Raw genomic sequence first — 12,019 nt, forward strand, 5'->3', positions numbered from 1 at the left:
TTGATGTAAATAAATTGGGAGAAAAAAGAAGACTTTCCTAGGAAAGAGAGGTACCTTAAACCTTGAAACCAATATACAGTCCTTGGGAACATGCATGGTGTCAGTCCCCTCCTCGGGTCTTCTGCTTACAAAAGGTTGCAGTTTTGATGTCTCTCTTCAACTGGCTTTGTGTTTTCTGTTGTTGTTGTTTGCTTGTTTTTTTTTTTTTTTTTTTTTTGTTGTTGTTTTGTTTTCATTTTTGGTTTTGCTTGTTTTTTACTTGTGTGCCCGTGTGCTGACATGTGCATGGTCTGTATCTATAAATCGATATAAAGATTACTAATTGCTGTGCTGAGAGTAGTTGTGCAATATATTTTTATGAGTAAGTGTGAGCTTGGTAAAGCCGTTCAATTCCACGCTACTATTTATTTTTTGCTATCAATAGCCTGAAGAATCTCAGTGTAGTATTTACTTCTAAATGATGTAGTTTTACTTTTTTATGGGATTCCAATAGATGTTTACCATTTATAGGTAAGCTGAGCTTTCTTGAGGTTCCAAATATAACGTACATATATTTAAGGCAGAATGAAACACATGTTAAGTGATATTCTGTGAGAGAGTATAATGGCTCATATACAGAGCAAGCACACACAGGAGCATCATCTTGGTTGGTGTAAATGTGCCTGTAATAGCTTTTACAATTTATACTAGCTAATCACCTGCTTAAGTTACACATGAATATCTAGACATCGTACGCATGTTATGCTTGCGGTCAGATTCATTTTAAGCGCTGATCTACTCAAACCTGAATCAATTCGATTACTTCAAAAAGGCCTGGAAATTCAGCTGGAGTTCCACAGCTGTGCTCTGCTAAAAAATTTGTTGGTATGTGCTATCTCACGTGACTGTATGCGGGATCTGTGTACACAGGCAAATGGATATTGTGCTGAATTATCAGTATTTTTCTATGGAATTCTGGCCTTTTACAATTTATAGCTATATAATCACTATACATATGAAATAGGACATACCAAAACCTCAGTGCAACAAATTACTCACTTGTTTAAAAGTGAGATATACCTTGGGAGAGCTTAGGTCAGAATTGCGCTGCTAACATGCCTTTTAGCCACTATTCTGCATGAAATAATGCAGCTCAAAAGCAGCATTTATGAGAAGGTTAAATTTTCAGGAACCAATTGAGCTACGAATTTAACTGTAGAAATATCTTTTTTTTTTTTTTTTTTTAATTTTAGTACTTAGTTTGTGAATACACTACAGATATAGCCAGTACTACAAGCTGTCAGATTTGGGCTGGTTCGACTCCTATGGCCTCTTCGCTAGTCTTCTGAGAATACTCTGCTCTGCTACTTGTGAGCTTTTTCTTTAAAGCTCTTAAATTGGAACATGTAATTTTGTGCAGCTATCTTCAGTAAGAGGTGCTGTACATCCCATTAACCAGCTGTGTTTAGAAATCCTTTCAGATAGGTTCTCTTTGATTCTTTATTGATGATACATAAAATTCACAGGTATTCAGTTGAGCACAATTAATATAGACATGGAATTAACTATTTAACTGACTATTAAGCACTGTTTAAGAATGTGGTTATAGTTCTGCAGGTCTTTCTCATCCAAAAATTTTAGTTACATTCTTTCCAATTACTAAGGCTATAGAAAGAGTTCCTGTTTCTGTCTCAATGGACTGTTTTCTGCTCAGATGGATGCCACACATATCTCTCAAGCTTTAAATGTATGTTCACCTTATGTGTGTTAACCAAATATTAATGATGATTGGACAAAATAGTGACTGATCCCCTACACACTTAGGCTGTAAGAGTGTGATCTCTTTCCATCATGCTGGGTTTTCCCACAAAGTTTGCTTGCAGGATTGGGTGACAGCCTCAGAGCCTCAGAGATGTGACTCCTGGAGTGCACTGTGCACCCAGAGCATTAATAATTGATGCCTGGGATCAGTTTATTTGAAATGGGGGGGGGGGGGGGGGAAGACCAAAAAAAAGACAGTATGTTTGGAGTCAAAATTAATTTTCCTCAAGATAAAAACTGTCATGAATTATTGAAAAAATACTTTGAAAGATTAATTATGTATTGCATTCCTCATTTATAAAATTGAAAACCCTACTAGCTATGTTTTCTGATTAAAATAATTTATATCTACATTTTTAGAATTACTTTTCAGTATTTAAAGCAAAACTTAAAGCTTATAAAACAGCTTATAAATACTGAATCAGCAGAGGATTATCAAGTGGCCTGATCTGTTTACTTTTGAAACCAGTGGACACGTTTTACCAAAAGTAGTGAGATCAAGATCTCCACCAGAACCTGCTGGCATCATTTTGGGGATTGCTCTGTGGTCTGAGTCTTCTGAAAGCAGGGCCTCAGCCTTTAGCATTTCCTGACCTCGTGTTACAACAGAAAAATTTCATGACTCCTCTCTGACACATGCATTGAAAAGGAGAGGACGATAATGACCCTAAGGTTGGAAACTCATGATCTGCAACAACTTACAATTTTGCCTTACTAAAGGCTACAAGATCAGCTGTCCCTTCCTGTGACGTTATCCATAGTTTTTCCAGGGCAAGAACACAGATGTCTGAGAGTCTTACATTATGCCTTGTTTTTCCCTCCCAATTATAACATTGTACATCAGCAGTGCTGTGCCTGATGCCACACAGAAAATCAACGTGAACACATATTTAAGACATATCTTTCAAAGGTGTCATCCCCAAAGTCTTCCTTATTTGCCTTAAAAATCATATTTAGCAGGTTAGGAAGGAAAAAAAAATATTGCTATGACTTGGAACCTATACCTGTAGTGGAAGAAGTGGTAGAAAAGTGGTTACATTACATGCATAAAGACACTTCAGACCATGCAGCTTGACAATACAAACCTCCTGGTGAAATCAGTGACTTTAATGAATTCAAACACTTGCCCTGTCCACAGTGCAAATCAGTTAATACTTACACAGACCTCATTGAAATGTCATATGCTTGTCTCTGTCAATATTAGGGAATTTGTTAAGGCACAAACATGGAAAAAAGAAACAAAGATTCAGCTTTCTTTGCCTGTTGTCACAACACCCAAATAGTTTCTGCTTACAAGGCTTCAGAGGAAGGGTGACGTTTATGTGGGTGACTTGTGAACGCATAGGTGCCAACTCAGGTTGTGGATTTTTTACCTTGCAGATACACATTGATAACTTTAAGCAAAGCTATTTCCATCTTTTCTGTTAATACTTCTGTAATATTTTAATTTAGCTGTTAATGGGAGAGGCTGCAATTCCCCAGCGTAATGTAATATTGATGCACTTTTGCTATTTTAAGTAGCTCAGCTTCAGTCAGACAGTCCAAATCCTTTTAAGGGATTTATGGATTTTCTATATGAAGTGACATAACACAGGGGCTAGACATCAACTTTTGAAAGTAATAGTTTTTCTTTTGTTTTGTAGATCAGGAGAATTAAACTAAAACAAGAAAGATAAAAATAAAAGAAAACAAGAAAAAAAAGAAAGACAAAATGTGTTCTGTCATCTACAAGACACATACAAATTTGTTTTTTTGTTTGTTTGTTCATTTGTTTGTTGAAAGGATAAGAAAAAACCTTTCAGGATGTTCCAGCATTGGCCCAAAAGGGTCAGTAAAAATAAAGGAATGCAGTAATTTTACCAAAGGAGTATTTCTATTTCCTATCTATTAATATTGTTGAAGACATCTGACTTAAAGTCAGATGAATCTAGATTTTTGCTTTGCTGTTGCTGCTGTTTGCATAAAAGCTTTCTTTTGTAACAAAAGGCCTGTCTCACATAACACAAGCTGCACACACCTCTGGCAGGAGGTGCCGGGGTGCTGGTGGAAGTCAATATCTCCACTGAAATCGCTGGAGCTGCATCAACAACAACAACAACAAAAAACAATTGAGATCACAATAAAATTTCTGGAACCTGAGGAAAGAACAGGGTTCACTTGCTGCACTGAAACAGGAGAAAACAAAGAGCAAATGCATTACAAAGAACAACATATTAAATAATATATGAGGAATTGATCATTGTTTTTTCAATAATATTATATTTTGTATGTTATGCTACAGGAATCCATTGAAGAATATGCCCGTTAGGTGGTATTAGTGTGGATTACTTGAAAAGGGTAACTTTTCCTTAGGCATGTCAATTGGATAGGCATAACTAACAGCTCAAGTACACTAACTGTTTTGCTTTAGATGTTATAAATATGGAGTATTCAGTCTTTACTAAAGTGGCATTCCTCTTTGCATTTGTGTTCTGAGCAGTCTTTATGTATGGAAAACCACCCACATGGTTATTTTTTTGAAATCCTTTAAAATGAAACATAACAATGCTGTAGGATTTTATTATGTATTAGTTTTTCCCATAAACTTAACCTTGGACTGTCACTGAAGTAAATCTTTAAAAACAAGAGATGCAGGTCAACTGCTAATGATGATTATCCTGCTTTATTTTGTACTTTTTTGGTAGGCAAAGGAACAAAAATTGCCCTGGACTGTCTGTGCTTTCTGCATAACGTGGCTTCCCAGTACTAACAGTATTTCTAAGAGAGGGGCTTCACAATTCACTCTGGTGGATGGACAGAACCATGTAATACAGCCAAAACATATGAGCTAGGAACTGCTTGGAAAACTGCAGTTTTCCTACAGACTGGACTCACAGGAAATTATGAAATCCTGAAGTATTGTTGCAAAAGTGCTCTAACTCAAAAAAAAGTTTTCTTTATAGTTTCATTCTTGATGTTCCACAGCATTCACCACTTCCTGCATGGCTCTTTACCGCAGGGAAAATGAGGGACTTTTGGGGGCAGATGTGTTTCCATTACACTATCATAATGCCCCTAAAAATCCTTATTGCTCTTGCAGTATTCTTCTGTGTTTCTGGGCCTGGTGTGAACTACTTGAAGACCTAGCTTATAAGTACATCTTTTCTCTAAAAGCACTTTAAAAAAGCCAGAGTTTATTTTGTTTATCTTATTTTTAGTTGTGTTTACTGTTGCTTAAAATATAAATGGCAAGATATGCAACCACCTGTTGATAAACAAATGCCATAAGTCATAAATCCAAGGGACATGCTGATAACTGCATGGTACTTAGGAAAAGGAATATATTTTGGCATAAGGTGAGTGTTTCACTCTATTGGTATGATTAACTTGTTTTTAAGGTAAGAATTCAGTGTGTATGTCTCTGAAAGTCTGACTCATTTTGCAGCTAATTTGAATGACTTTGTTAAAGTGGATCTCACTTAGAATGCTAATTGCTTCTAAGAGCATACAGCAGGTTATGTATCAAATGAAAGATCTGCCCATTGTTTTTATTTAAATTAAATGCACACACACAATCATATCTTCATACAGTCCCCAAAAAAAGAAAATTGAGATGAAAGTTAGGAAAGACACAGTGGGCTCTCAGCTATTCTGTGCTTTTCCAATCAAAGGGTTTTTGTGTGGGCACGGCCCTTGCTGGGCCTTTTCAAGAAGGAGTCAGCAGAGTCCCCCGGGTGCTGCCCGGCTCCTCTCCCTTCCCCTCTGGGTAGGGAACATTCAGGACTACAGTGCCCACGCTCAATTTCCCAGGCACAGTTTGTTCTTGCTAGGTGGCAGGTTACCCAAATTCTGAAGTTTTCCACAGCTTTTTGCAGGAAAAGGCAGAACACCTAAATGTAAATATTGTTTGTTTTTGTCTGGGTATCACAACGCAATATATCATCATTTGACATGTGTAGTGCCAGTAGTATTTATTTCAGTAGCTGTATGTAGGACACACGGAGCTGGTCTATGTAAAATGCACTGTTGCACTACCTAGCTTAAAAGAAATAATAAATATACCATGAAACTTTGCCCCTCTGACAGGGTCAAGTATCTTCAAATAGCCTTCAAAATCCTTGGCAACATAGGAAAGAAATTAGCCAGGAGACTCACACGCTACCCCCCATTTTATACTAACGTTTTATCCCCAAGGAAATTATCATCTTTCTCCTAAAGGAGTGTTTCTCATTTTTCAGGCAGGAAAATCTTACAGGTTAAGTCATGTCCTATGGGTCACAAAGGAAGCTTACTGTTATGACTGGAACCCAAAACTTTTGATGCCTAGATAAATACCACAATAACAAGAAAATCACTTTCTAGAAGGACTGAATGAACTGTGTTGCACAATAGTATACCCACAGGTCACATTTCAGCAAGGAACAGCATTTCAAGTATATGTAGAGGCAGAAAGTAGAAGAAAAACTAGTTATTGTATTAATTCTAAATGTTTGTATCAATACTTCAGTGTTTCTGTTTGGGCTGTTGATCACAAGATGATTCCTAGTGCCTTCTGATGTGAATGAAAGGTGCTGTAACACAGCCTGGCTTCAGGATTATACAGCCTTTTAAAATGATAAAAATCACTTACAAAGTATTAGAATAATTCAATGATTAATGTTATTAGTAGAGTTTTTTGTTCAGCAAACTTTTTATTTCCACATAATGATCCTACCTAAAGACTCAGCAGCTAATTGAAGATGTGTTCAAAATATGGGAGGCTGCACAGATTCTGTAGAGTTCTGTGGTATTAAAGATCTGTGAAGGGACCACACCTAGAGCTATAAATTTTATCACCTTTATATAGAAGACACTGTTAATGTGAACAGACTGGAATTTTAATTACATTTTTAAGGTCTTTTGGGGTCTATGCTTGTGACAATACTATGTAAAGAACACTGTGAAAGTTTTGAGCATTAAAACTGATCTGTTTTTGTATTTTGTAATGTGCTACATTACATTCTTTTACTACCTGTAATCTTTCAAGAATATCAGAAAATGTTTGTTTGTTTTTTTTTTGTTTATTTTTAACATAAGCCATCTTTCGTAAAATCTCTTGGAGATATAGCCCGTAGACCTGAACAGCTGATTCTTACATGCACACCTATTTATGTACAAAGACTTTAGGCCATAGCAAAAATAAGATTTCTCCCTGAAATTTGCTCTGTACATATGTAAAATGTGTTATATAACAGTGCTGTCATACAAAACTTCTTTAGATCTAGAAATCCTGAGGATAAATTAAATGAAGGGAATAAAAATTGGTAACACTATATTGCAGCCCCTTTTATATCTAATAGGAATCCTCTGACATACAATTGCCATTTTGAAAATGTTTTTAATCACTGGATAATAATCATTAGAAAATAATTAACCAAGCACATGTTTTGTGATATATTCTTAAAATGTCAAATTCAAATATTGTTTCATATTATTTTATTTATTTTATGTATTTAACTTATTTTGTTTTGAAATAGCATGTTACAAAAAGCTCAGGGTCTGATACAGCCCCAGAGGAAGGACTGCAAAACTCATCTGCAGAAACGTCTACTGCAGCTAACAGCACTTTGTCACTGAATATGCTAGGGATAGGTTTTGATATGAAATATTCTGTAAATGATAGTTTTACTGGTTGTTTGTTTTTCAAATATGAGCAAAACTAACATTTCTATTAGACTCTTCTTAGGGATTTTGATTTCTTTGAGTTATAGGACCAAGAGTCATTTAACATGAACCAACAGCTTCTTAGTGTTGCTCTGAAAGCTAGGACAGTATTAAGTAGGTAATATTTTTCAGCTAGAACTTCCACAGTGGAAAAGATATTAAATGTTTGTTATGTGCCAAGAAGTGAGTAATACAAGAATACTTTATTTCACAGAATGCAAGAGCATTACCAGCGTTTTAGTTTTTAATTATATATATAGTTTTTGTGATTACCAACAGCCTCATGAGATAAACAAAAAAAGCAGAAAAAGACATGCCATTATTAAATGGAGAACCTAAATGAAGTAAAGCAATCATCTCATTTATTTATTGAAGCAGCCCATTATTATCTCAGGTTTTGAACATACATCAAATGCTATGTGTACCGATTCTTTGGTATTCAGAATACAGCACTGAGCTCATCCATTTTCAAAATATTTATTTACTATGTTATTGGACTTTGGATTCATTAGGTCTGGTTTCTTACTGAATTATGATAGTATCAGTTCTGCTTCAGCAAGTACTGAGGGGATAGGATACAAGTGCAGCACCCTGTACTGCTACCTGAAGGGCATGTGGCTTCACAGGTAATCAAAGCAGAGTTTTAACACAGGAAGCAGGGCTGTACCTGTGTCACAAAACAGCTGCTCAGAAAAGCTCAGATATTTCACGTAGTTTCACACCGTGTTGGAGAAAGATGTAGGAAAGCTAAGAACTACAGCAAATGGAGCAGCAAGTCAAGTGCAAGAGATAAAATACTGCACAGACGCTGTAAGTAAGCCTATAGAAAGATCCAGCTAGTTTTCCAAGCAGGGGATGAGAATGCGGCCAGAAGTAAGGGTTAGGGTAGCCGACTAGATTCAATGTGAGTCTGCAATTTATCTTTCCTTTAAGTGGTTAACTATGGGAGCAGAAATGCTTGCAAAAATACACTCCATTAATAAATGATCACTACCACATTTCTCAATCACGCTAAAATGTTTCTAACTTTGTTATTTTTTTACCATCGATGTCTGATTAAATGTGTAAATGGGTTTGTTTTCATTTTCCTTAAGTTTTAAATGCATATAAACATTTTTAGTCCCAGATTTACACCACCAGTGCCAGCATTCTCACTGAAGTGGATTTTTATGGTTGTGTTATAAACAAGTGCAGATGTAAGTTATGGAGTACAGTGCTGACAATCTTAATTATAGCTGGAGGAAGATGCATGTATATAGTGCAGAAATACAAGCAATCATTAAGTTAAGTTAATAAAGTTAAGTTAATAAAGGTCATTAAAAGAAATCACACATTTCATAATCATGTTTTCATCAATATAATATGACCTATTTTACACTTAAGCAATTAAAATGGAAACTGAAGTACCTGGAGATGATTAATTTATCCAGTAGTTGGACTTGACAGGTGCTATTACCTGATAAATAATCTACTAGAATTTTTTGCCAAAATGGTTACTGTGTTTTGTTTGGTTCTTTGTTTGTTTAAAAAGCTACTTAAAAAATTTCTTTACCTTTCCAATGACAAATTGGATTTTGTATATTCCTTTGAAAGAGAAATCTGCAGCCTTGCTATGACTACTGTCTGAGGCTTCCAGATACCTCAATGATGAGCACAGCATGCATATCTAACTAGATCGCAGCAGGTTAATTTTGTAGCAGAGGAAGCACTAAGATATTCATATATAAAGCCAAGGAATCTGTGCTAGTCTTTTTTGGAGTTCTGAACTAATCCATAACAAAATTATCCATTGCCATGGAGTTGGCATTAAGGAGAATTGAATGTGTCCAGAAGATTTTTAAATTGTAGCTTGAATAAAACATAGACTCTGTGATATAATCTAGATTCATATGCAAATAGTTAATATCTTGATAATTTGCATGAAATCATCTTATCTGATAAAAATCACTCTAATTTTTACTAGAATCTTATAATATTATTGTAAAACTCTGGATACATCTAAAATCAAAAAGGAAAATAAAACCCTACTTAAAACATATCAGAATGGAAATCATGGAGTTTTGTTTCCAGCCTGAGCACTAGGACATGAATGTTCAAAATTCAGGAGGTCCTGGGTCCAGGTCTGTGCTCTGATTTGTCCTTGAGCCACTCCCAGGCAGCACCACAAGGCACCTAAGCAAGGCGAGCTGCAGTTGCATGCGCTTCACTGATCAGAGGGAACAGTTACAGCCACAAACTCATTTCAGAATGCAGTTTAATCTGGAATAGTGGGCCAACACAAGTCAGTTCTAGCCTTAAACATAGTATCTTCCTGTACCAGCTTTATTCCTATCTCCTCCTTTGCATGCTATCCAGTTAATAAACAGAAAGTTCTAGGAAGTCAAAAAAAAAAAAAAAAAAAAAAAAAAAAAAAAAAAAAAAAAAAGGTAACTGTTTCAAGACACTCCTGCCAGAAAGTAAAGACTGCACCACAGCTGCAATTTCCTGATAATGCACCTCATGCTAACATCTCAGTGTGGTATGTGAATGGAAAAATTACACCAATTAGCCAGTTCAAGCCTCTTGATTTTCTTGTAAAGCAGGACACTGAGCGCATCACATCCCGGATGCAGGTGTGCATCTAGCGTGGAGGGCTGGTAGCCAGAAGCCTGCCTTCACAGGGGCTGCGCAGCACTGTGGTTTGCCTGGCAGGTAGGGAAAGGAGCTGGGGAATGTGCACAGTGGAGGCTCATGCTCTTCCATCACTGCTTTTTGAAGGGTCTGGCTTTGTTGGCTTTTTCTTGGCTGTGACCTGCAAGCTAGCAAGAAATGGAGAGCTGCTCTAGAGAGAGCTTCACCTCACCTAAATGCAAGAAAATTTCCTTTATCACTGTTTATATGGGATTGAAAAACAGCCCACAACCCTGATCCTTCATGACAAACTTTTTAGTTGTAGTTGTAATTGATTTCACTAGGTGGTAACATGAGCAGAGCAGTATATTGAATGCCAAATTCTGCTGAGTATGTAAAAATACCTCTATCAGCATTTTTATCTTATTTTAAAAGTTAACATTTCCAGTGCAGCACAATATTAGATAGCATTCACGTTTAAACACATCCCAAGGACATATTCTCACCTTTTATCTGCACCACAGAGAACTTGAAAAATGTACTTTCCTGTTCTATCTACAAAACTTTTAAAAAACCTTCATTATCTCACACTAACACCTCAGAATACAGCAGTGTTAGAACAGTAAGATGGAACATATTTGGGGGAACAGGCACTTGGTTTCCAATCTGTGATTCTGCATCTCCTAGTCCTAATCTATGTGTTTGGTACTAAGGTGTTACAAAAACTGGGAAGAATAAATAATAATTTTTAGATCCTGTATTTTTATTTTATTTTGTTTTGTTTTATTTTGGTACTTCGTGCTGTAGCTACTCATTACCAATCTTTAGCATCAGAGTGTAGAAAAAAGGCATAGGAATGAAAAATAAAATACTGCAAACCAAAGTCCTTCTTGACTGCAGGCCTCTTGCCAGCTGCTTCTCACAGGAACTTCCAGTTCTGCCGCTTGCTTTGAGTGTAGCAAAAAGATAAACTTTTTTTTTTTTTTTTGCAAGTTAAGAAAAACTGCCATGCAAGACAAGTTGATAAGCAGTATCAGGAGTTGTATCATGAATTTATTAGTACACTTGAACATGTTGAAAAGTTTTCTGCAGCTAAAAAATGAAAAATAATTGGTCAATGCCCAAATTGTCCTGCTGAAGAAAACATTTTCTATTCTTAGTAACTGGAGCTTTCACTGCTGTAGATATATATATATATATATATATATATATATATATATATATATATATATATTTTTTTTTTTTTCTGTTTATGCTGAATTCCTCAATGTATCTGCCTCCTTTGTACACCCTCCTCCATTACATCATGGTTACGTGCTTTCAGCTGGTACAGATATAGGAGTTCAAGTTCTACATTGATGAGCATAAGCAACTACGCTAAGCAAAAGGTGTGATAAACAGAATTTGACTAGTGACTTCATTAGATTAAAAATAAGCATTTCCTGCTTATCTTTTCACTTTAACTGTGGATATTGGGGTCCAGTTTCCACATTTTTGCCTTTTGTAGTTACTGTAAATTAGACACCATGTATTTAGATATGGTACAAAATAGGTGCTGTGATGGGTTCTGCTGCACACCTCCATGCAGAACACCTTCAGTTCCTTCCTGATTGTTTCTGTGATACAGGCATACCTGCCTTAAACAGGTTGGGATTGACTTGATATTGCCACTAAATCTGTATTTGAACTAAAATTTGCCAAAGTAAATATTATTAGAAACCCATACATATCCCAAATACCACTATTATTTACCTTTTTGTAATGGTACATGGCATGATATAAACAGGGAGAAACAGAGGGATAACACATAATGAAGCATTATCGGGGCTACTGGTAAAAATTCGAGGTGAGTACATTAATTACAAATAATAAAAGCATAAAGAAAACAAGGTTTCTTCCCATGTTGCAGGATAGACTTTTATCCTAC

This window comes from Netta rufina (assembly GCF_964035555.1).
Source record: "Netta rufina genome assembly, chromosome: 15".
Taxonomy (NCBI): domain Eukaryota; kingdom Metazoa; phylum Chordata; class Aves; order Anseriformes; family Anatidae; genus Netta; species Netta rufina.